The 25,377-nt window shown below is 40.7% G+C and overlaps 1 protein-coding gene across 6 annotated transcripts in view; it reads left to right on the top strand.

Moving 5' to 3' along the window:
• Nucleotides 1-25,377, top strand: part of SEPTIN7 (septin 7) — a 202,048-nt gene that overhangs the window by 78,405 nt on the left and 98,266 nt on the right. For 3 of the 6 annotated variants that reach the window (XM_085005834.1, XM_085005831.1, XM_085005832.1), the window contains one exon: nt 22,313-22,520. The gene's annotated coding sequence lies outside the window, so the exon portion shown is untranslated. Of the gene's footprint in view, nt 1-4,374; nt 4,474-22,312; nt 22,521-23,269; nt 23,322-25,377 lie in introns of those variants that run through there. The other 3 variants (XM_085005830.1, XM_013990841.2, XM_085005833.1) reach the window with 2 other exon arrangements.

Below are 25,377 nucleotides of genomic sequence, written 5' to 3'. Positions count from 1 at the left end.
ATAATGAAATGCTCCCGTGGGTAAAATGTGATTATTATTGAGAAAAACTCACTTCCCCAAATGACTAATCTTTCTTCCCTCTGCATCTCTATAAATTCATTTTAAAAGTAAGCATTAAAAAAAAAAAACCCAGCTGATTTGAGCCTGCCAAACTTGTAAGAACCAAAACATTTAAGCCACTTTAACTGAAACATCATGCTCCCCTTCCACAATACCCTCAGTTTCTTTTTCTGTAAAGGGTAAGCCAAAATAAAATTTTCTGTTTTGAAAAACTCTTAAGTAATTTATAGGTAGAGAAAAAAAAAGAGGAGTAAGAGAAAGGTGGCAGATCCATAAAAACGGTTTGAAATGAAAAGCAAGCTAATAGAAGTTTGTTGCTTTGAAAAAGATTAACAAAGTCAAGTTCTTTTCTACCTCTAGTAAGGTATTCCTTCACTTAATATTTCAACAGGACCAAAAAAAAAAAAAAAAAAAAAAAAAAAAAGAAAGAAAAAGGAGTTCCCATCATGGCGCAGTGGTTAACGAATCCGACTAGGAACCATGAGGTTGCGGGTTCGATCCCTGCCCTTGCTCAGTGTGTTGACGATCCGGCGTTGCTGTGAGCTGTGGTGTAGGTTGCAGACATGGCTCGGATCCTGCATTGCCATGGCTCTGGCGTAGGCTGGCAGCTACAGCTCTGATTAGACCCCTAGCCTGGGAACCTCCATGTGCCGCAGGAGCGGCCCAAGAAATGGCAAACACACACACACACAATTTCAACAGTATATATTGGAAGGAAAAAATAATCTGAAATTGGAAGTTTCTCATTTAGGAAAAAAAAAACCTAGTGATTTGAAGAGTAATAAGACTCATTTTACCTTTATTTCAAAGAGCTGTTAGAAATACAATTCGAATGGAAAGGCTCTTAATTATATGAGCTTCACAGAGACATTATCTTCAAATCAGACCCACTTCCTAACATTTGAAGGGGTCCAGGTCAAAGTACACTTTGGAGTCAATGTTCCATATATCTAAATATTTTAAAGTTAGAAATCAAGCTAGCAAATTGTTAAATAGATAGTTAAATCCTCCTCCCTTGACATCTTCCTAACAACCTAAAAGATTAGGTTTGAATTTAGATTTCTCAGACTCTTCAGAGTTCCATTCAAAAAATAATAGACATTTATCCAAAGAAGATATATAGATGGCCAACAGGCACATGAAAAATTGCTCACCACCACTAATTATTAGAGAAATGCAAATCAAAACTAAATGAGTACCACCTTACACCGTTCGGAATGGCCATCATTAACAAATCAACAAATAACAAATGCTGGAGAGGGTGTGGAGAAAAGGGAACCTTCCTGCCCTGTTGGTGGGAATGTAAATTGGTACAACTACTGTGAAAAACATTATGGAGGTACCTCAGAAAACTAAATATATAGTAACTACCATATGACCCAGAAATCCCACTCCCGGGCAGATACCCAGACAAAACTTTCGATGAAAAAGATTCATGTACCCTGGAGTTCCCATCGTGGCTCAGTGGTTAATGAATCCAACTAGGAACCATGAGGTTGTGGGTTCGATCCCTGGCCTTGCTTAGTGGGTTAAGGATCTGGTGTTGCCGTGAGCTATGGTGCAGGTTGCAGATGCGGGCTTGGATCCTGCATTGCTGTGGCTGTGGCACAGGCCGGTGGCTACAGCTCCGATTCGACCCCTAGCCTGGGAACCTCCTTATGCCACAGGAGCAGCTCTAGAAAAGGCAAAAAGACCAAAAAAAAAAAAAAAAAGTACCCATAGGTTCATTACAGAACTATTCACAATAGCCAAGGCATGGAAACAACCTATATGTCCATCAACAGATGAATGGATTAAGAAGATGTGGTATATATACACAATGGAATACCACTCAGTCATAAAAAAGAACAAAAAAGTGCCATGTGCAGCAACATGGATGGAACTAGAGACTCTCATACTAAGTGAAGTAAATCAGAAAGAGAAAGACAAATACCATATAATATCACTTGTATCTGGAATATAATATACTGCACAAACAAACCTTTCTATAGAAAAGAAACAAACTCATGGACTTGAAGAACAGACTTGTGGTTTCCAAGGGCAAGGGGGAGGGAGTGGGACATACTGAGAGTTTAGGGTAGTAGATGCGAACTATTGCATTTGGAGTGGATATACAATGAGATCCTACTGTATAGCACAGGGAACTATATCTAGTCACTTGTGATGGAACATGATGGAGGATAAAGTGAGAAAAAGAATGTGTGTGTGTGTGTGTGTGTGTGTGTGTGTGTGTGAATGACTGGGTCACTTCGTTGTACAGCAGAAATTGACAGAACATTGTAAATCAATTATAAAGAAAAAATAAAAATCCTAAAAAAATATATAACAGGAAGGAGGAGTGCAGCTGGCCCCTAGCCTCTAGTCTGTGGTCTACCTATCCTTGGGAGGATAGAGATAGGGAAGGAGCCATGGAAGTTGCTTAGACATGTGACATTGGAATTCCTCTGTCTGGGTTACCCCAAGTGAGGTCTGATAGAGGACACGCAGGCTCTGGGTAGGCATGTCCTCTTGGCAACAGACACCTCACTCCATGGGCAGGGATAGGGCCAAACAAAGGCAAGAGAAAGGTCTTCAAAAGTTTGGGGCCCAGGGTCAGGGACCTTTGTCATCATGGTCTAAAGGGGACACAGCTTCAGATACTTCTTAGTGATCAAACATCAAATGAAGGAATAAAGAGTAAAGCTTTCATTCTTCTGGGTCCTTTGGAACATCATTTTGCAATGGAAATTTTGTATTATGATAATATTAATTGAAAAATGGAGAAAAATCAAAAGGTGTAATGATTTGTCTTCAGGCGTCATAAATATTGAGATTTTCTGAAATTCTAGGTCATATATGAAATAAAGTGAAATTGGTTGATTATTATTATTTAGTGCAGTTTTTACATAGTGTGTGATTCCAGATCTCTAGAGAGGAGGAATGAGAGTAGGGAGAATGGATTTTTACCCTTCAACTGATACCATTTTTAATTGTTGGATTTTTAATTTTTATCATATAGATATATTACATTTATAAAAATAACAACAAAAAAGTAAAGATCTTCTAATAGTGCCTTAAGCAAATATAGAAGTTTGAATGTTGAATTTAATTATCAGCTATGCTTCTTTTGGTTCCCAGATGAAACATTGCCAACACAACATATTAGGTAATATGATAAATACAGAAACTCTATTTTTTCTTAATGGCAACATTCACATTTGAAACAAGCTGTCAGTAGCAAACAGCTTTGCTTGAGTAGCCTGGTTTAGCAGATGTCTTTGTTTGGAATGTGACAATTATCTCCATTATTTATTTCACTGAATATCAAGTGGTACAGAGGGAAACGACGTCCTCAGCAATAGTGCACATGGGTAATTACATCATGCTATCTCCTCACATGACTTACTCTTTGTTATTTGCTCTTGAAATTATCATAAAAAGACCTATCTGACTGACTAAAAACCCAATGCAAAGTTAGTATCAGCTGTCACACAAAATTAGTTGGACTACATGGAGAAAAGGAAATTATTTTTTCCAGCTGTGTTACTTTCTGTTTAATACTATTAGGAACACTTATCTAATGTTTAGTCTATACCAGAGCATGAGTAAGCATTTTACACACATCATCTCTTTTAATTACAATCAGAAACTCCCTTGATATTTGAACATATTCTTTCACCTGCACTGTGCCATGCTTTTAACATGTTATTATTTATTACACTAGACAATGACTTGTTTTAATAAACTATTATGAATTTTATCCATTGAATAATTCCAACTGTAGAAATTCTATTATGAATGGAAATTTCATATTACAATAAAGACAAATCATTGAAAAAACAACATACAAATCTTTTTTTTTTTTTTTTTAATTACAGCCACACCCACAGCATATGGAAGTTCCCAGGCTAGGGAGTCAAATCAGAGCTACAGCTGCTGGCCTACGCCACAGCCACAGCAACTCCAGATCCAAGATACGTCTGTGACCTATACCGCAGCTCACAGCAATGCCAGATCCTTAACCCACTGAGCAAGTCCAGGGATCGAACCTGCATCCTCATGAATACTAGTCAGGTTCTTAACCTGCTGAGCCACAATGGGAATTCCAACAGAAAAATCTTGCTCCTTAAAATAAGCTAAATTTTATTCTTAATTCTATAAATTGAGTCAAGGCAACTCTTGCTATAGAATTCAATGACTCAATAAATAAAGCCCTCACTATGCTTTCATTCATTAGGTTGGATACAGAAATGAATTAGTCTGTCCCTCTCGTCTATGTGACTGGTAAAATGGAAAAGAGAAACAAGACTGATTGTGATAAACTCTGTGTTCCAGATATCAACCAAGTACTTAATCATGTGGAGAGGCTCTTTGTTTTGACTTTGGAGAAAGCATTTTGGAGGAGAATGATTTGAACGAGGCTTTGAAAACCAGGTAAACCTGCAAAAGCTGTCTGAAAGGAAGGGCAAGTGATAGAGGCAGTAGTTTAAAAAGAGTAACTGAGTACAGGGTCTGTTTAAAAGGACTTGTTACAGACTAGGCTGTAAGAGCTGAGTGGGAGATAAGGATAGAGTGATGAATCTGGACCAAATCATGGGAGGCTTTGACTATAGAAGACAATGAGTAGGAAAGGAAAGGAAGGTCTTTGAGCTCAAACTGACATGCTTAGATCTGAACCTTTGGAAAATGACTCGAACGGTAGTGTTCACAAGAGCCCACATTTAAGGTATTGGGGGAAAAGACAATTAAATGAGCCAAAGAATGGGAAAGAGTGTATTTTTAATGCAAAAGCACTTACCAGGTGAATAGCAAAGTTGACTTGCTGTTCCATTAAATGGAGGAAAAACAAACTGAAAGCAAGGAGATCTTTTAGGAGGCTATGGAATGGTCCAGGCAAGAATTAATGAGTTTCTGAAGAAACGTAGTGAACAGAGGTGATTGAATTGAAAGATAATGGTAGAAAGAGACCTTATTGGATTGATTAGCCAAGATAAAAAAAAAGAAAACCAGGGGTGAAAAGAGATGAGTTTAATTTAGATCAGACTTTAAGGTGTCTGTAACACATCAATGTGGGATGCTAAGCATATAGTGAGGAACAGGGTCTGATTAGAGGAAAACAGATAAAGGCTAACGGTACAGAGCTGGGAGTCATTCTTACAAAAGAATGACATATGTAGCTAGATAGATGAAGCTACATGATAGGATGAGATTACCAGGGGACCGTCAAGACAAAATAGAGTGGACTGAACACCGAATCTTCGGAAAACTTACATTTAAAGGGCTTGTTTTAAGGAAGGGGAGGTGTGGGGCAGGTTAGCAATCCTGGGAGAAAACTAACCAAAAGTAGTCCATGGTGCAGGAGGACCAAAAGAATGTAACGGAGCTCCAAGGAAAGAGTGGTCAATACTGTCAAATTCTGCTGAAGACAGAATTTGAGCAGAAGGTCCATAAAAAAGGTTTTGGCTTTAGGACTTTCCATAAACTGATGATGTTGAAGATCAAGAGGGAGAAGAAACCAAGGTGGATTAATTTGTGGATGAAAAGGAAGAAGAGGGATAGGAATACCATGAACAGAAATTAGAATCAAGAGAGAGTATTAGGCCAGGAAAGAAATGTTTGCAGGTATCAAGGGAGAAAGGCACAGAGAATGGAAGGAGAGTAGACAAAGGGGAGAAAATGGAAAGGGGTCGAAGTCAAGAAGGACCCTTGGAAGGAAGAGAGAAAAGGAGAGAGGGAAACACTGGCCTTAGAAGGAAATCAGGAAAAGTCTTCACAGATTGAAGGGAAGACAAAGGGAATGGGTAATAATTTGGACAGGGTGAAATTGATATAGTATTTATATCAGATGATCTTCAGCTTCCCATAAAGTAGGTGACAAAAGAGGGTGGAGGAAGGTATAGAAATTTAAAGGGAGTACAGGAGTTCCTGGGTGGCTCAGTGGGTTTAGAATCTGGTGTTGTTACTGATGTGGCTCAGATTGCTACTGTGGTGTGAGTTCAGTCCCTGGCCCAGGAACTTCCATATGCCACAGGTAGAGCCAAAAAGAAAAAAAAATTGTTAAGGGAGTGCAGAAGATTGGAGCCACGGCTATATGTATTTTAAGGTTGAATTGATGAGGATTCCCTGTTGTGGCTCAGCGGGTTAGGAACCAAGCATAGTAGCTGTGAGGATCCAAATTTGATCCCTGGCCTCCTTGCCATAGGCTGTGGCATAGGTCACAGATGTGGCTCGGACCTGGCGTTGCTGTGGTGGTGTAGACTGCAGCTGCAGCTCTGATTAGACCCCTTAGTCCTGGAACTTGCATATGCTACAGGTACGCCCTTTAAAAAAAAAAAAAAAAGAAAAAAAGAAAAAAAGGTGAATCGATGAGAGGTAAGAAAAGGAATTTCCAGAAAAATTGGAAAAAATACATTTTAGAGCATCCAGTCAACCTGGTTATGTCTACTTTCTCCAGAATTGTTCAGCTGCCTAGAAAAGGAACAAGAAAGAGATGGTTGGCTTAAACAGGGCTGGAGATTGGGCAGGACAGTTATGACAGAAGATGAGTGAGGCCAGTCATTAGCATGCAAATCTGAGCACGGTGTGAAGAACGGTCCTAAGAGGCTGAGAAGATTGGCAAATGGAGAAAGAGCAGAGGGAGTTGGCCTGAAAATGGGAAGAGAAGATCGGAAAAAGTGAGGTAATAGGAGAGAGAGACAGATACGTAGTGGTCGGAAGAAATTTTTCAAGTCTGCAAGTCTCAGATGCTGAGACGTTATGGATGATGGTGAAAACTAAGGTGCGGCTCCATTAAGGAAGATTTGATGGAGAATGAGATGGAGTCACAGAGCTCAAGGTAAAGGAACTGTTAGGTCAGAGGGTTAGAGAGAATATCGACACGAAATTTGAATACCAGCGGAGAATACACTGGTTATGGGTGAAATTTTTTGAATGACTATAAACATATTAATGTAGTATTAAAACACATGAGCAGTTAGAAAAATACGTGGAAGGAGCAACCGTGTTCATTCAACATACTGAGCCATGTATTTGACACGAAACTATGTTCAATAAGCATGATATGGTGGATTCCTCTCAAGCAGTGGATTCATTAATATTAAGACTTTCCTTCCCACCGTTCAAGAGCACAACTTAACACCTGATGACCTCGTATTAAAAACAGAAAATACAAACTGGTTACTTGGAAGAAAAAGCGTGGTAGAAAAGCTAAACCTTGTGACATCAGCATGTACTTAAATAAATGATTGAGCCAAGTAAATAATAGTGATCCCCAAGAAATTGCTCATATTCATTGTGAAACTACTAATCGCTCCCCAATGTTTTGCCATAGAGTATGAACCTTCACACTCAGAGACTCCTCCTGCAGTTGCCGAACCAGACCTGCAGCCTGTCTCACTGAGTCTCCCTCTGGATTGTCATAGTACTAGCTTGATGGTGGTTCATTTGTAGCCATCAAATGCAGAAACCACAGTAAACTGGGCTCACTGGTCCTTTGTAGCGCAGATGGGGACACAGTCACAATTTTCTAACGTTCTAAAAATAAATAAGTTTTTTTTTTTAGAGACAAGTACTCTATTATATACACTCATCAGGAGATTGTGCAGTTTGGGATGTTGTAATCATTCAAAATCAAAGAGGAATTGTTAGCCAGATGTTGAAAAATATATGTAAATGTGCTCTGGAAGTACGCTTTATCTCTAAATCTTCCCAAAGAATGTTGACCTAGTCCTAAAGCATTTATTTACACATTCTTTTCAAACAATCTTTAAACTCAGAAGCCCTATTTTTGCATCACATATAGACAAACATTGATAATAGTTGAAGCTGTGTGACAGATACCTATTCTTTCTACTTTAAATGTTCGAAAATTTCTGTAATAAAAATTTTTTAAAGGTTAAAAAAAAGGGAGAGACAGAGAGAGAGGGAGATGAGTCCTTTTATTGTGCTTGAATAGCAAAGAGTCCCCTTTCTTACTTTTCCCTTTCCTGCTGACATACATTGTAACCTATGAGAAATTGCTTACTCCAGTTTCCCCAAAACAAATTAGAATGTGCTAATAATAAGATTGGGTGGCATAACATCATTATTATTTCAAATATTCCTTCACGCTTCATAAAACTCTTCCACGTGCTGTCATTTCGCTTCCTTCCACAGAACTCTGTACTCATGGGCGTCCTCCCTAATAGTTGGCCTCCCAAAATCCATCCTGAAAGAGAATAGGCTTTAGTCATTCATAAACCAGTCTGGCAGGTGCCATTATTTTAACATTATTTTAATTTTTCATGGATTAATATCTTTGTAAGGAAAATATAACAGCCAACAGAAACCTTCATTTGCTCCATAAACATTTATTAAGCACCCACTGTCTGCAAGGTAGATGTTCCAGTCCTGGTTACACATCCTGCTAGGAGCTTCAGTTTAGAAGCAATGATGAGTGAGGTTTAGTGAGATGACCCTTGCAGTGAGGAAGAGCTTTTTTTAAAAAAATGCCTATCCCCAGGCTCCGCACACAGAGAAGTTTTAAGTCTAGGTGGTTCCAGGAAGGGTTGAAAATCCTTGATTTAAATCACCAAGTCTGAGGGGCGACCAGAGAAGACTTAAGCTTTATCCTGGTGCTGGAAAGGATAAGAAAACAGGGTGCAAGCCTAGAGAAAGAATTTGGCAGGATATGGGTTCAGAACTGACTGGGCTTAGGTTCAAGGCTGGGCTTTGGTCCTGGTGGAATTCTCAGCAGGAACCCAGAACAGATTGATAGTATATTGGGTCCATTGTGTGTACCAGGCACTGTGCAAAGCTCTTCACTTAGATAATCTCATTTTATCTTCCTGACAACCCTGTGAGACAGGCTGATTTGGCCCGATGGCCAGTAAGTGAATGAGTTGTATCTGAACCTAAGACTGTTCTGAATGCAAAGCCTACGTTCTTTCTCTCTCCATGGTGTCTGTAGGGACTGGGCACAAAGGCTTTTCAGGCTTACCTAGGGGTGATAGCTAGGAAAATCATTGGACTGTAATGGGCTCTGCTCACAGGAGACATGAGGCAGCTATTTCCATACTCCACTCACTAGTGTGTAAAATTAACTCCCAGTGACTCCTGACTGACAGGGTTCTCATTATTCCCAGATTATGTCCTAGGCAACATAGGGAAATTGGCAAATTTTTCTCTGTTCCCCTGGCTTCCACAGTTGTACCTGTTTCTTCCTCATGGCCTTCACCTCCATTCACACCAAGTAACACATGTCTGATGACAGATGAAAGCCTTGTACTTTTGAGACCTCGTGTTTTTTGCTTTGTTTTGTTTTTAAATTTATTTACTTTTTTGTCTTTTTGCCATTTCTTTGGCTACACCCGCAGCGTATGGAGGTTCCCAGGCTAGGGGTCTAATCAGAGCTGTAGCCACCGGCCTACACCAGAGCCACAACAACTCGGGATCCGAGCCGCATCTGCAACCTACACCAGAGCTCACAGCAACGCCGGATCCTTAAACCCCCTGAGCAAGGGCAGGGATCGAACCCGCAACCTCATGGTTCCTAGTCGGATTCATTAACCACTGAGCCACGACGGGAACTCCGACCTTGTGTTTTTAAATGAAGAACAGACACTTAGAGGAATGATGTTGATACCAGAGGCAGGAGTTAGGAAGGAATTTGGAAGTTATGCTGAAATCCCGGAAATCACACTTGTAGATAGGGAGAAGCACATTCAAATTGATCCTATTGCTCTCCGAAGATAAATGATTCAATTTCAAGGGATGGGATGATCAAGAGTCCTGCTGCTCCAGAGATTCTCTTGAGGTACTTTTCATACCACTGTACCGGCCTGTCTGTACAAAGTCCTCATTTTCACAGGGAACAATCCGTATGTGTGTGCTTCTCACAGTGACAGTAATCAGTGGGCATGATCCATCAAAGCCTCTTTCTTTCGAAAACTGAAGTTATAGACCCAGACACTGCTTTATTAGTATTCCAAATACCAGTCCTACTCTACAATAAAAAGAGTAAACAGAGTGGTTCTCCTGGTGCTCCCCCAGTACCCCCCAGTCACTGTTTTTTTGTTTGTTGATTGGTTGGTTTGTTTTATGGTCATACCTATGGCAAATGGAAGTTCCCAGGCTAAGGGTCAAATGGAGCTGCAGCTGCCAGCCTACACCACAGCCACAGCAACACCAGAACCGAGCTGCATCTGCCACCTATGCCGCAGCTTGTGTCAATGCCAGATCCTTAAGCCCCTGAATGAGGCCAGGGATCAAACCTACATCCTCACAGACACTATGCCAGGTTCCTAACCCAGTGAGCCACAAGGGGAACTCCCCCCCAATCAAAGTTAATGGGAGCCTGAGGTCATGGAATTTTCTTCCACTTATTAAAATCACTTGTAGTTTGAAAACGTCCTGGTAAATATTTCTGATTAGTGGCGATGAAACATGGATGGATGAATAGATAGGTAGATAGATTTAGATTTAAAGGTGGTAGTTTAGGAGTTCCCGTCATGGCGCAGCAGAAACAGATCCGACTAGGAAACATGAGGTTGCGGGTTCGATCCCTGGCCTTGCTCAGTGGGTTGAGGATCCGGCGTTGTCATGAGCTGTGGTGTAGGTCGCAGACACAGCTCGGATCTGGCATTGCTGTGGCTCTGGCATAGACTGGCAGCTGTAGCTCTGATTAGACCCCTAGCCTGGGAACCTCCATATGCCATGGATGCGGCCCTAAAAATACAAAATAAATAAATAAAGGTGTTCGTTTATTTGCTGAAAGAATTCAGTAATGACCTATAAATGTAATAAGATAATATTAAGCTGGATGACAAATTTTCATATCTTATATATACAATGGAAGATAGTAACTTTATTTTATTTTTCTTATGGCTGCACATGAGGAATATGGAAGTTCCCAGACCAGGGATTGAATCCGAGCCACAGCTCAGAATAAAGCATCAGATCCTTTAACCCACTGTGCTTGGGATTGAACCTGCACTTCTGCAGTGATCCGAGTCGCTACAGTAGTGTTCTTGAGCCACTACATACAACCACTACTGTATTCTTAAGTGCTACAGTGGGAACTCTAGAAGATAGTAATTTTATAATGCAACATGGTAATGTTGGCCAAAGACTTGGCTTCGATGTTTATTAACTGTGCGGCTTTTTAATATGACTTGACTTCTCTGAGCCTTGCTTTCTGCCATTGTAAAATCAAAACAGTAAAACTTGCTTCAAGAAGTTTTTTGTAAGGAGTATGTATAATATATGTTAAGTGCCTAACAATGCCTGGGATATAGGGGCTCAAAAATATTTGTTGAATGAATAAGTAGTAGATGTAGCTTTTATTACTTATTACAGTATTTGTCAAACTTTATAGGCTTTAAACCTGTCTACCCCATATTCCTCGGGAAGTAAAAATTAATGCTTTCAAACTTAACTACAAAAGCAAATACATCTGTTGCAAAAATTCATATTGTATAAATATACAAATAAAAAGTGAAAGGCCCTACTCCAAAGCCCATACCTTAGAGGTAAGTACTATTAAGAGTCTGATATATATCCTTGTAGACATTTTTCTAGGCCTATATAAATATATGATATAATTTTTCTAAACATGAGCTTATACTTTACACAGTGCTCTGTTACTTGAGTTTCTGATATAACATCTTGGACATCTTTCCAGACCTAGAATTCTCTATGTATGTTAGACGGTAATTTATGATACAAATCTACTATAAAATGAACTATTTTTTGCTGTTTCAACCAGTGCTGCAATAAACATCCTTATGTAAATATTTTTTTGGCATATGTGCTAGTTATTTTTCCAGGATAAATTTCTAGAAGAGGAATAGCCAAATATTAACCAGACTCTGCCAACTCAAAGGAAGAGTATTATGGAATAAATCGTGTCTCCTCAAAATTCATGTTTAAGCCTTAACCCCCAGTATCTCGGAATGTGACTGTATTTGGAGAAGGGCCTTTAAAGGGTGTGATTCCATTAAAATGAGGCCTTTATGGAGGTCCCGCTGTGGTGCAGTGGAAAGGAATCCAACTAGGAATTATGAAGTTGCAGGTTCAATCCTTGCCCTCACTCAGTGGGTGAAGGATCCGGCATTGCTGTGAGCTGTGGTGTAGGTCGCAGACGAGGCTTGGATCTGGAGTTGCTTGGCATAGGCTGGCAGCTGTAGCTGCGCTTGGACCCCTAGCCAGGGAACCTCCATATGCCGCAGGTACAGCCCTAAAAAGCACCCCTCCCCCCGCAAAAAAAAAAAAAAAGAAAAAAAAAGGCCCTTAGGGTGGGCTCTAATCAATCTGACTGGTGTACTTATCAGAAAAGGAAATTTGGACAAGGAGACAGCAGGGAGGGGCACCATGAGGACACAGAGAGAACGCCACCATCTGCAAGTCAAGCGGGGGGTCAGGGGGGTGCCTCTGAGAAACCAAACCTGCAGACTCTTGGTCTTGGACTTTAAGCCTCAGAACTGTGAGAAAATAAATTTCTGTTGTTTAAACTACCCAGGCTGTGGTATTTTGCTATGGCAGCCTGAGCAAGCGAATACAAGGGAGTTATTCTCAAAGCCTTGCTGGCCCTTCTGCTTTGAGCTGAGGTCCGTATGGTGTGAGCAAGCTGTCCGAGCCGCTTGTTCCCTGCTCTCTTCATCCCATGCGCTTTCTCTGCCCTTCCTTTATTGCCCTCACTTTGCTTGCAGTTTATTTCACAAGGGATGTATATTATGACCCTTAGGGAATCTCAATGATCTTTGAATGTTTGTGAACGGTTTGTTTTTTTGACGTACTTTATTCTGACATGACATTACAGGAAGACATTATTACGGAATTTTCCCATTGAATTATCCTCCATTTTCCTTATGTGAACTATGAAACAAAGGGAAAAAAATCTTTTCCACATCATTTCTCTAATGTTTCTTCCATGGATTGATGGGACTAAAGAGCTCATCTTGGTGGATTATTTTAAATTCGTTAGATAAATCTTTAAGATAATTCAGTTACCCTATATGAACCGAGTGCCTAGGTAGAATTCACACGCCTCAGGTGACTGCATTTTAATACACTCCCTCTCCCCGACCACCCCCTGTCCCCTACATTATATCTGATGTGTGTGCTTCCGTGAGAAAGAGGTAGGGAGGATCCACACTCTGCTCTGCTGCTGTCCTCAGTAACTTTCACATATTTGACATTCTTTCAATTTCCTGAAGAAGAGTGACTCACCCAGAATTACACAGCCACAGTAGCTGGAATAATTGGTCTCAAGGTCTCCTAATATTTTTTCTTCCTTCAGCAATGTCTTTTACTTGTAAAATGAGAGATTTCTTTGCTGAAGACTGCTGTGTGGTGGAGACAAAAGGAAAGGAAGAGGCAGAGTACCTGCCAGTGATTGAAAGGAAGGTTTTACTTTTGTGATCTCCTCCTTCTCTTGCACTTTTTTCCCCCCCAAAGTTGCATTTCTTGCTCATGCACCACAGGTCTGGGGAGCTTGTGCTTACTTTCCCCCAACATCTAGTATATCTTAGGAAGCTGAGTCAGACCTGCCTCTTTTCTAGAACTAATCCAGAGGGAGAGAGAAGGGTGAGAAGGAGCAGGGCTGAAACAAGAGAAGTGAAAGGTGGACCTCTTCCTCTCTGCCCACCCTTGCCAGCAGCAGTATCAGCTAAGCCTTTCATTTGACTGTCAAGACATGCCAAAAACAAACAAATCTCATGGTGATGCTAAAAAAAACAAAACAAAACAGATAAACCATGTGAAATCCAGGGTGTGTAGGTGTGTGTGTTTGTAGGAAAGTGTTTTTTGTTTTTGTCTGACTTTTTTTCTCAATGTGTTTGTATGGGTTTTGAGGAGAAATAAAGAGTTGAGGATAAATTAAAGAGCAAATATGAAGATAATACAATAATCTCTTTTTGCAATATTCGAGGTCCATTTTTGGCTCTTTTTTGGTTTTGGTTTTTCTACTCTATTCAGTTTCCTTAGACACTTTGAACCCTAAAAACATATGCAATTATTTCTAAAACATTTTGCGGTTTTCCAAAAATGTTGGAATATCTACTATGTGCAAGGAATTATGCTAGGCTTTCACAAGATGAAAAGATAGTTAAGCTTAGTCTATTCTCAGGGTCTGTAGCTTCATAGCAAAAGTAATTCATGGTCCTGTTTGCTCACAGATTTGCAAAAACAGCTAAATTTTACAAGAGAAAATTTTTTTCTAGTTCTCATCGACAGTGTCTAAATGTCACTGACATTTAACTCAAACCAAAACATATTTTGAAATAATAAGCAATTAAATGAATACTTTTATCAGAAACAAGGATTTCAGAAGAGTTTGCTCACTTGTGTGTTGTACATTGTAAGAGGAAAAGAGTTTCACCCATGCCATATGTGAACAATAGGACTGTAAAGTAATATAATATCATCTGTAATACATCTGCTTCATTTAAATTCAAACCCTAACATTTATAGTTTCAGTAGTTGGTACTGTGGGCTTATACATAACATGACAAAAATAATATTTGGGAAAGTTCTTGGATTTGTAGGTAGCTGATGTTGAGTTCTAAGGTCTCTTTGAACTCTTTAGACATTAGATTCTGTTAAGAAATAAATGTAGCTTTTTGGAACACGAACTCCAGGGAGAAATCCTTACAGTTCAACATTAGTGTTTAATGCTGTGTTTGTGACCATTTTGGATGCTAAAGATGGCCATTATTTTTATTTCATAAATCTGTTTATCTGTCTATGGAGGTTGACTGGCAAGATGGTATCATTTGCTGCCAAATTTCCAGAAGGAAATCAAGAGAAAAAAAGAATATCCACTAAAAACTATAAATAAATCTCAATTACAGTTTCCTTCCATGAAATGGATCACATCATGGGAAAAAAATCACAAATATCATCATTTGATTTTTTATTTTCTATCAGATGTAGAACTTTCTCCCTAAAATAGGATCCAATCAATATCAAATGATTAGAAGTATAGTACAAGAAAGAGTCTTTGTCGAGAGCCTCATAAAGGGAGTAATGACACACTATTTTAACAATTACTAAGCATTTGTTGTTTGCCAGGAAGTCTCATGGTAATCCAATACTATTGCTTCACATAAAGCACATTATTCTAGCACTGGCATTTGCTTCCTCTCTGAATTTCCTATTTTCCTAGATATGAGATCTCCGAGGTGCACCTTTGGAACTAGCCCTTCACTTAGTGGTCTATGAGGAAAAGTGATTTTGAGAGAGTAGTTTCCTCCTGTTAAAAATGATAGCCTTGTTCTAACATAACATGTTCCATCTACATAAACTTTGTTCAATTCAATTCACTTTCACGAACCGCTTATACAGCAGGAGGCATTCAATCATTGCCAAAGTCAATATATTAAGTCTGGTTGTTGAAGGCAGCTGGTTTCCCATAAAACCATGTGTCCTTATTTCCTATTTCAGTCAGTTTGTGATTCAGTGGTAGGAAATGCCAAAGGGAGTTGGCACCAATGGCATTTTCCACTTATAATAGATTTTTTTAAATGTACTTTGAATTTTTCTCCAATATCGGGCTCAGAGATATTTCAACCGTGTAATCAGATTGGATGGCTCACAACCAGGTGATGATTGGTGAGAAAAACTCAAGGTAAATGGCTTCCTCTCTTCCCTCAGCCCCAGAGGCCACTGCGCTGCCAATCTATTACCGGGGACAAGGAGTCCTGAGAGCAAAGTGGGACTCTTATCTTCATTAGAAGTAAATTTTCAGGAGAGCCCTGGAATTTGAAAATTCCCTGAAGCTCCAGTGATAAATTGAGATAAATCAGGCCCCCTGGGGCAGTCTGGATTCTGACATCCTATTTTTGTGCTGTTTTCTCCTCCATTCCCTCCCTGGCTGGTGGGGAAAACAAACAAACAAACAAAAAAAACAATTCCTCCTTCTAAGGTAAAGCATTTAAGAATGATAGCTATTTGTTCTTTACAATCTCTGATCTTCAAGTTGCAAAATTCTCTCATTTTATTTTATTTTTTGTTTTGTCATTATTGCTATGTTTTTAGCTTCTCCAGTGGGATGAAGTTTGATCTTTACAAAGGAAAGGGACGTATGAGGCTTTATTTTTTCTAATTTCTGTTCACTAGTTGTATAACCTTGCAGGTGTCACTTGACTTTCTGTACTAGATAGATTCTTAATCTATAAAAGGGCATGTCAATATCTCTTCCCTTTCACTTGCAAATCATTAACATTATCAATTATTTTAATTAAATTCTTGATCTCAACAGAACTTTCCTCTAAGCTATGCTATTTAACCATGAATTTAAGAAAGTTTTAGTTAGTGGTTCTTTATTTTACATATCATGTCTCAATCCTCTCCTACTGTCCTTCAAAGGAATAAAAAGTACTCAAGGTCTTTTTGGATATTTGGACATTACTGTTAACAAATAAATATTGTAAATTGCCTAACTAACATTACAAAATACATACCTGAAATTTCAAGCTCCGTTCCTACCACCCAATCTGATTATGTCTGCTAAGTTTGTGCAATGTAGTGACTCGGACAGACTTGTCCTATAAGAAGGGCCATATCACTTATACTGTCACTTTCTGAGTTGTTTTCCTCAAGGAAAACCTTCATATGGACCGAATACCATTCACATGTCCTTGTTCTTGCATTAAAGGTAAAAGTACCTGAAAAATGTGAAAACAAAACAAAATATCCTACCCTTTCACCAGACCAAATGCCTCACAAATGAGAAGAGGATTCAGGCCAACAAAGGAACAAATCCCTTTATCTGAGGTTCTGTGTTTTGGAAAAGCATGAGGTCTTTGAAACTTGTCTCAGACTTTTACAAATTCTGAGGACTTGAGTAAATCACTTCACTTCTCCGAACATTGGTTTCCTTATTTAAAAAATAAGGGTAATATCTATTTCACAGCATTGTTATATGGATTCAATTTGATTGATGTGAAATTGCTGGCTATAAAAATTCTTATCTTCAAGTCAAGTATTGGATTATGATAGGGTAGTCCTGATTCTATTACCAAAGCTAGAATGTTGGTCTGTATTTAGTGTAGACAATTATCAAAACCGTTGTTATTTGTATGAAACTCCATAGTTTAGAAAGCACATTCACCTAAAAAATACTTTCACCACTGCATATTCAGATAATAAGCCTATTTTTGGTTTTGTTGTTGTTGATGTTATTTTTGCCTATTCAGATATTAATTCTCAGCATTCTGAAAGAAGCTTTAGGAAATATTGAGCAGCTGTGTGCCAGAGTTTGGGCAAATTGACATTCATTAATTATTCAACACATCTACAGTGAATACACATAATATGTGCTAGTGCAGCAATTCTCAAACTTTTAGGTTCAGAATCCCTTTACATTTGTACAAATCATTGAGGATCTCAAAGAGTTTTTGTTTATGTGTAATATATTTATTGATAATTACTGTATTAGAAATTAAAACTGAGAAAGTTTAAAAATATTTATTCACTGAAAATAAATTACATGTTAACATTAAGAACATATTTTATGAAAAATAATAATCTTCCAAAACAACAACAATGAAAAATTGTTTAAAGAGGGCCATGCCATAGTTTTACATTTTTGAAAATTCCTCTAATGTCTGGCTTAGTATCAGGCAGCTGGATTATTTATGTGTGTTTGCATTCATCTGTTGCAATTATCACACTTCACATAGTATCTGGAAAACTCCACTATTTGCTCACAGAGACAAACTGAAAAGGGTAAAAAAAAGTCTTAGTATTATAATTAAAATAATTTTGATCTCATGGATTCCCTCACATCTCAGAGACCGCCCTCAAGAGTTCCTCATTCCGGAGTTCCTGTCGTGGCGCAGAGGTTAACGAATCCGACTGGGAACCATGAGGTTGCGGGTTCGGTCCCTGGCCTTGCTCAGTGGGTTACGGATCCGGCGTTGCCGTGAGCTGTGGTATAGGTTGCAGATGCGGCTCGGATCCGGCGTTGCTGTGGCTCTGTCGTAGGCTGGCGGCTACAGCTCCGATTAGACCCCTAGCCTGGGAACCTACATATGCCGAGGGAGCGGCCCAAAGAAATATAAAAAAGCCAAAAAAAAAAAAAAAAAAAAAAGAGAGAGTTCCTCATTCCACACATTAACCACTGAGCTAGTGTCTAAGGCCCAGAAATATTTGCTGAATGAAGTAATGAATACCATACCTTACGCTAGGTATTGGGGATACACAAGTGAGCAAGATAAGAGTCCCTGGCTTTAAGGAGCTTAGACTCCAATGGAAGAGACAAATATTTATGTAACTGTGCTATTAGTACCACCATAGGAGTAAATAAGTACAAGATACTACGTGGGGTAAGAGGGTACCTTGCCCAATCTTGGGACATAAAGGAAGGCTTTTTAGAGAAAATGATGAGACTTAAAGGAGAAAGCCAGGTAAGTAATGCAAGTGTAAAAAGGAGAGTAAACTGTCCCAGGCATAGGGAGAACCAAGGCTCGCTAGAGATGAGAGAGAAAGCAAGGCATGGCCGCTTGACCAGAAATAAAATGTATCATGTAAGTTTCCTGAGGGGAAACTTGAAGACTTTGAACAGGGGATTGACATAAAGTTCAGAAAGGTCACTCTAGGCACATGTGAAGAATGAATTGGAGTAGAACAGGGTAATAGGCAGAAAGACTAACAGTTGAGGCAGGAGATAATATTGGCCTAGCTGGAACAGTAGTAGTGGAGATGGAGAGCAAAGGAAAGATTAGAGATAAATGAGAAGGAAAAACTCTTAGGACTTTCTGATGACTAGAAAATAAGAGACAGGGAGGAACTGAGTATAATACCATACTGCTGGCTTAGGCAGTTGGGTTGATGATACCATTTAGATATTGGGAACATAAAAGAACATATAGTGAAAATGAGGAGTTTCATTTGGGATATACTGTTTTGAGATATCTTGGACTATCAGGAGATAGCTATGTCTATATCTATATATTTATTTATTTATTTTAGGGCCACACCTGTGCCCTATGGAAGGGGTCAAATCCAAATCTGAGCTGCACCTGCTGGCCTACACCACAGCAACTCGGGGTCTGAGCTGTGTCTGGGACCTACACCAAGCTCATAGCAATGCTGGATTCTTAACCCACTGAATGAGGCCAGGGATCAAACTCTCATCCTCATGGATACTACTAGTCGGGTTCATAACCCGCTAAGCCATGACAGGATCTCCATCAGACATGTATTTTGAAGACAATCAGGTGTGCAGATTTACAGTAAGGAGAGAGAACTGGACTAGAAATTTTTATTTAGGATTCACCAGCATATATATAATCACTGAAGCCATGGAAGTGCATGAGATCCCCAAAGGAGAATATAAAAAGTGAGATAGAAATAAACTGACTAGGACACAACTCTAGGTACATGGACACTTAAGTGACAGGCAGAAGATGAGAGTCCGAGAAGGTAAAATAAAGAAGCCAGAGATCTAGGAGGAAAACTAGAAAAGTATAGTTTCACAAATTAAGGGATATAAATATAGCAGGCCATGGTCACTAGTATCAAATACTTAACTAAAATTTTTTTAAAAAAATCATCCACTAGATTGAATGAAAAGGTTGGTATAACCTTGTTGAGGATATCAGTAGAGTGATAAGGACAAAGCATCAAAAATTTACTGAATAAATAATCCATTGAGTGAAGTTCCTGGCAAGGTAGGAGGAGACAGAATCCAAAGAATAGGCCAAAGAGATGAAACACAGTGAACATATAGAAATATATTCCTTAGATGGAAGGACACACGATCCATTGGGATGTCTGAAAGGTGGGTGTAGATGCAGGTAAGCTTATGAATGTGGAGGCAGGAAGCTGTTGGAATTCCTCTCTGATGGGTTCAATTTTTTGCTGAGAATAAATGAAAACAATGGAGATAATCTGGGGTGGCCGTTGTGGAAAAGAGATTTAACTAGGTTAACAAGTACTGCTTGGCCCGCTTAAGATTGAACACTGTAAATATACAGTGGAAAAAAATCCACATGGTCTCTCCAGAATTTCAGATCAACTTTTTGTTAAAAAAAAAAAAAAGCAAAAAACATTTTCTGAACCAGAGGGTTAAGGTCTAGACTATATTGTATTTGCAAATATAATATTGCAAACAGTGCAGTACAGATCATGAAACGAATATAATAATTCTATCACTCTCTGTTCCTCCCATATCATTTATGAATCACAATCACAGGTGCATGCACACAGACACACTCACCAACTACTGAACTCCTCATGGGAGAAGTTCCATAAGATGTCATCATCTCACTCCTTGTACCCCTCGATCTAATTTTCAGTGGAAAGTGGTGAAGCTCTTACTGTGTGGGTTGGGATTTGCTGGGAAGAATGAACAAATCTCAAAGAACTTATCAATATTATTTATATTAAGAGTTTATCCATTTCAGAAAGCAAAATAACACAATTCACCTTTTTCATATCCATTAAGAGATCTCCCTCAAAGAAACATACCAATAGAGATGGAAGGCAGATATCTTTTTTTTTTTAATAAAAAATAAACTATTAGGAGTTCCTGTCAGTGGTTAACAAGCCCGACTAGCATCCATGAGGATGAGGGTTCAATCCCTGGCCTTACTCAGTGGGTTAAGGATCTTGAATTGCCATGAGCTGTGGTGTAGGTCACAGATGTAGACTTGGATCCTGCTTGCTGTGGCTGTGGCATAGGTCAGCAGTTGCAGCTCCAATTAGACCCCTAGCCTAGGAACCTCCATATGCCACAGGTGCAGCACTAAAAAGACAAAAGACAAAAAAATAAAACTATTAGATTTTATTAAACAATAATAGTATTCACCACACTTTTATTTTTCAAATGATCTGTACATAGTAACATATAATAAGCATTTATTATGGACTGGGCACATTTAGCTCTCACAAAAACTCCATTAGGTAAGTAGTATTATTTCCACTTATAGATGAGGAAGCCGGATCACAGAAAGCTAAAGCAACTTATCCGTATGTATATGGCTAGTAAGTGGTAAAGCTGGAATTTGAACCCAGGTGATGTGACTCCAGATGCTACATGTCTAAGTTCCCTGCTGCACTGCCTTCTTCAAAGGAGATATTTATTACAGTTTCCTAAAGTAAAACGCTCATGTGAAACTTCAGAAATTTAACACAATGATTGGTTGAGCAGACATCGTAACACACTCTATGAGCAATTCGGCACAAATGGAGTTTTAAGAAACAATATTAAGACACAAAATAAGTTGTTTCCTTAGGTAAAATTTCCTTTATTAAAAAAATTACTTGGAAACCTTTCAACAAGAGTATAGAAAATAATTACAATTTAACACCCATGTATCCTCCAGCTACCTTTAAGGTTTTGCCACATTTTTTTGCGTATTACTTTTGGTGGAAAATAAAACATACTACAAGTGAACTCAGTTACCTTCCCTTCTATTCCTCTTAGGAAGTAACTGCTATTCTGAATTGGTATCTACAACTTCCTTATATGATTTTCAGTTTGATCTCACAGTTTATTTTCAAACTTTTATTTATGGTATACCATATACATCTTCTGTGAGTTGTTTTCCCCCCTCTCAATATTATGTTAATGAACTCCAAATTAATACTAGTAGCTTCTCATTAATTTCCATTTTTACCATTCTGTGTATGTCAGTCTGTCCAATGATGTAACTTATTCATTCCTTCTCCTGTAAATGGACATTGAAATTAGCTCCTTCATGGCTCGGGGTTAAGGATCTCAGCATTGTCACTGCTGTGACTCTGGTTACAGTTTGTGGCTGTGGGGTCCATCCCCATCCCCAGAACAGCCAAAACAAACAAACAACTCCCAGATAACTACACTCCCCGACACACACACACACGCAATGCTGTTATGAACACGCTTGTGCGAGCTCATATACAATTGCTCCGTTGCATACGACAGGGAACTATAGCTAATCACTTGTGATGGAGGATAATGTGAAAAAAAAGAATGTGTATCTGTGTATAGCAGATACACAGCAGAAATTGCTGTACAGCAGAAATTAACAGAATATTATAAACAAAAAAAAAAAATCCTCCATAACATACAGCTTAACAGGAAAGATAACTCGTGTGCATGAATTAAGACAGCGATTAATTTTTAGGAAAGTACAAAAGACCAGGGTTTGCTCTGAGCAAAGTGAGGCTACTTTTACTAGAAAGTATTTGGCGAAGGTTCCAACGACTCGGAGACATTCACTGCTAATTAACCACACACTTTAACCCTTCATTAATCTTTAACTGATAGCCAATAGTTTCACGTGTGTCCATTCATTTCCTTAACTAGATAGAGTGCGAGCGCCACGAGGACCAAACCTGCACCAACGAGCTAAGCCAACACGAATGAATGTGACCGTGGAGAATCCGCAGTGGAAGCTGCAGCAGCTGACCTCTTGGCTCTGCCAGGCCACCAGAAAGCGACAGCGCGAGGGCAATGTCGGGTTAACCAGGGCCTAATCTCAGTTTCTACTCCGAAAGTCAAACTGAGTAAACAGGTATAGATTGGGGCATAGGCACCTGCCTTTAAGGGTCTCTCTTCACTGGCACGGGCGTTGCCGCCAGGTCAGTAGCTAGGAGCCCAGGGGTGGACGCGGCCCCGCCCCAATCATAGCCTCCCGCTCTGGCCTCTTGCAGCGGCGCCTCTTTGCTTTACGCCAACTTCGTAAGGAGGCGCTAAAGCCAATCCGGCGGCTCTCCCAGCTCCAAAACCTGACGTGAAATTGTGCGGGGCTGCATTTACGGCGGCCATCTTTGATTCGGGCAAAACCACACCCTCGCGCCCAACCGGCCCCTCCCTCTCAGCGTCCCCAGGCTTTTTACCCACAAACGTAAGGCGTTAACCTTAGAGGCAGTGTTGAAGAAACACGCACAGAGGCCTGAATGTCCGTGACCCCAAAGGTGCCAAATCCCGCCAATTTTAACATGGCGGCCAAACCAGAAGAGCAAAAGAGTGCTGACGCCAATGAAGTCATGCTCGAAAAACGAGCAAGTCGGCAGGGCGCCGAGGAAGTAATCTCGCGAGATTGAAACCAGCCGCCTCTGGGCCCGGAAGCCTAGTCTGAGGGGGCGGGGGAGGGAGTCGGAGTCAGGCGAGAGCCAGTGGAGGAGTCCTCCTGCGGTCGTCTGCGTAAGCGGGGCAGCGACGCCGGGCGGCTACGCCGCGAAATCGGCGTAGGCGGCTTTGGAGAATCGGCGGGCTGCGCTGCTCCCGGGCTGGTCGCGGAGGGGGGAGGGGATGTCGGTCAGTGCGAGATCCGCTGCTGCTGAGGAGAGGAGCGTCAACAGCAGCACCATGGGTGAGTCTCAGCTTTGGGCCGTCGCGACTCGGGTCGGCGGGTCTGGACGCAGGAGGGTTCTGCGGCCGTCTGGCCGGGCGAGGGTAACGCCCTGGAGCAAGGCGGGGGGCTGCGGCGAAAGAAGGTGGGGCGGGGGCGACGAAGGGCCCGGGGCGCGGTGGCGGCGGGCCCGGGGGGAGGGGAGGCGGCGGCGGCGGTGACAGTTTGAATTGAATGTGCGGAGAGCCGAGGCGGCGGCATTTCCTGTGCCGCGGCGGGCGGGCGTGGGGGGCCGGGAGACGTGAGCCGCCACACCGGACCCGCGGCCTCCGCGGACGGAGCTGCCCGAGCGGGGTCGTCTTTCCCTGGCCCGCCTGTTCTGCGGCCCTGCTTCCCCCGCTCGGCGGTCGCAGCACCCGCCGCGGAGCTCCCCTCGTGGAGGAGGGGGCCTGGAGAGGAGGGTGGGGGTGTGTGCGCGCGCCCGGGTGAGGGTGCTGTGTGGGCTGACCCGGGGAGGGCGGCGGCGGGGAGGGAGGAAGAAGGATGCACCAGGCTGAAGCTGCGGTGGAGGTGGCGGCGGCTGCAGCGGCTGAGCCGCGCTGCCTCCTCGCACCTTCTCCCCGCCTCTCGGGGCTTCCCCCCGGCCCCCGGCGCGGCCCCAAAGGCCGGTGGATGGCGGGCGAGGCTTGAGTAAGAAGGATAATGAGCCTGGTTTGGGCTAAATTTTTAGGAAAATGGTAAAAGAGTGCGCTTAGGAAGGGCGCCCTCCCCAGGAGCGGAAAGGGTGGGAAGGGTCGCTGGAAAAGGGAGGGAGTCGGAGATACGGACTGTTGATATTTAACGAAATTCATTTTTGGAAGCATTTCAGTATTCTCATTTATTCTCTTAAGAAGCCTTTTCATTTCCTTTCCTCCCCTACGCATTGGAAAAAGAACCAGGGCCATTTCATTCACATTTTCCACTCCTGAGTTCCATTTCATACTGGGTGTATTGTAGGAAATAAATGTTTTTTTCTAACACATTTCCTTTTGCTAAGTTACATTTTGAGAGGACACTGTTTCAAATCTGCGTTTTCATAGTGTAGGCAAAGAATTTGTAACGTCCAGGTGTTTGTTTAGATACTAAAATAATTTATCCTTGCGACTTTGTTGTAATCCAACTTTATGATTTCTTTTGGCTTTGTTATTTTTATGAAATGGTAGAATATCTTCCTGAGTGCACTTGGTAATATAAACGAACAGATAATCTAGATTCAGAAGCATTTTACTTATTTTACATATTCATGTACAAACAGGTGATGAGTATGGTCAGCCCCTCCCTCCCTAAGTTTAAAAGTAAGTTGAGGAGGGAACTTTTTAGGCATTAAGTGTACAGGTACGCGAGATCTTCTCGGAATCCTGATGGAGGAAGGATAGTGCCTTAGCAGGATATAAACAGTTACTAAGCTAGTCAGTGTTGCTTGGATCCCTTATTCCTCCAAATAGCAAAGGAGGGAGCTAGGGGTGTGGGGCAGGAAACAATCTTTCATCCCATCCAGTCTTTCCTCCCACCCAGCTGTTCAGTGGGTGGGGCTAGAGGAGATTGGTTTAAGTGGGGCTTTGAAATAAATGTGGAGGCCACATAGATGGTTTATATGGTAGGTAGCATTGTGTCCTGTGTTGGGACAACATGATAGAGCCAGGTCTTCTCAGTACAGTTATTAAAAATACCACAGGCACTCTTAGGCTCACAGAATTGAAGTTCACAACCGAGAAATTTATTTTGTGTTTACTTTAAGTATGTCAAGTGGATTTTAATTTACAGAAGAATTTTATAATGGTGTAAAATTAAGAATTTTTGGTTTCTGATTTTAATTTGGAGATGTAAGTTATGTATCAAATACATATCTATTATAATAGATGATGTTTCAGAAGTTTGTTATGGAATTGATTATTTGGATTTTTGTGTTTTCCCAAAGAAATAATCTTAAATAAGTACATGTGAGGACTTATAAACTGGTCTGAGACAAGGTAGGACTCCTGACAGGTCTTAGAGCAATTGTTGAGTGTTAACAACGACAACACACACAGAGCAGGAA

This window comes from Sus scrofa, chromosome 18 (assembly GCF_054392235.1).
Source record: "Sus scrofa isolate SSC_HxYL_T2T_F1_AM1 chromosome 18, Sscrofa_HxYL_maternal_Yorkshire_Landrace_v2.0, whole genome shotgun sequence".
In the NCBI taxonomy this organism is placed as follows: Eukaryota; Metazoa; Chordata; class Mammalia; order Artiodactyla; family Suidae; genus Sus; species Sus scrofa.
Note: the sequence above shows the minus strand (reverse complement) of the source record. Positions and strands in the feature narration are given on the sequence as shown.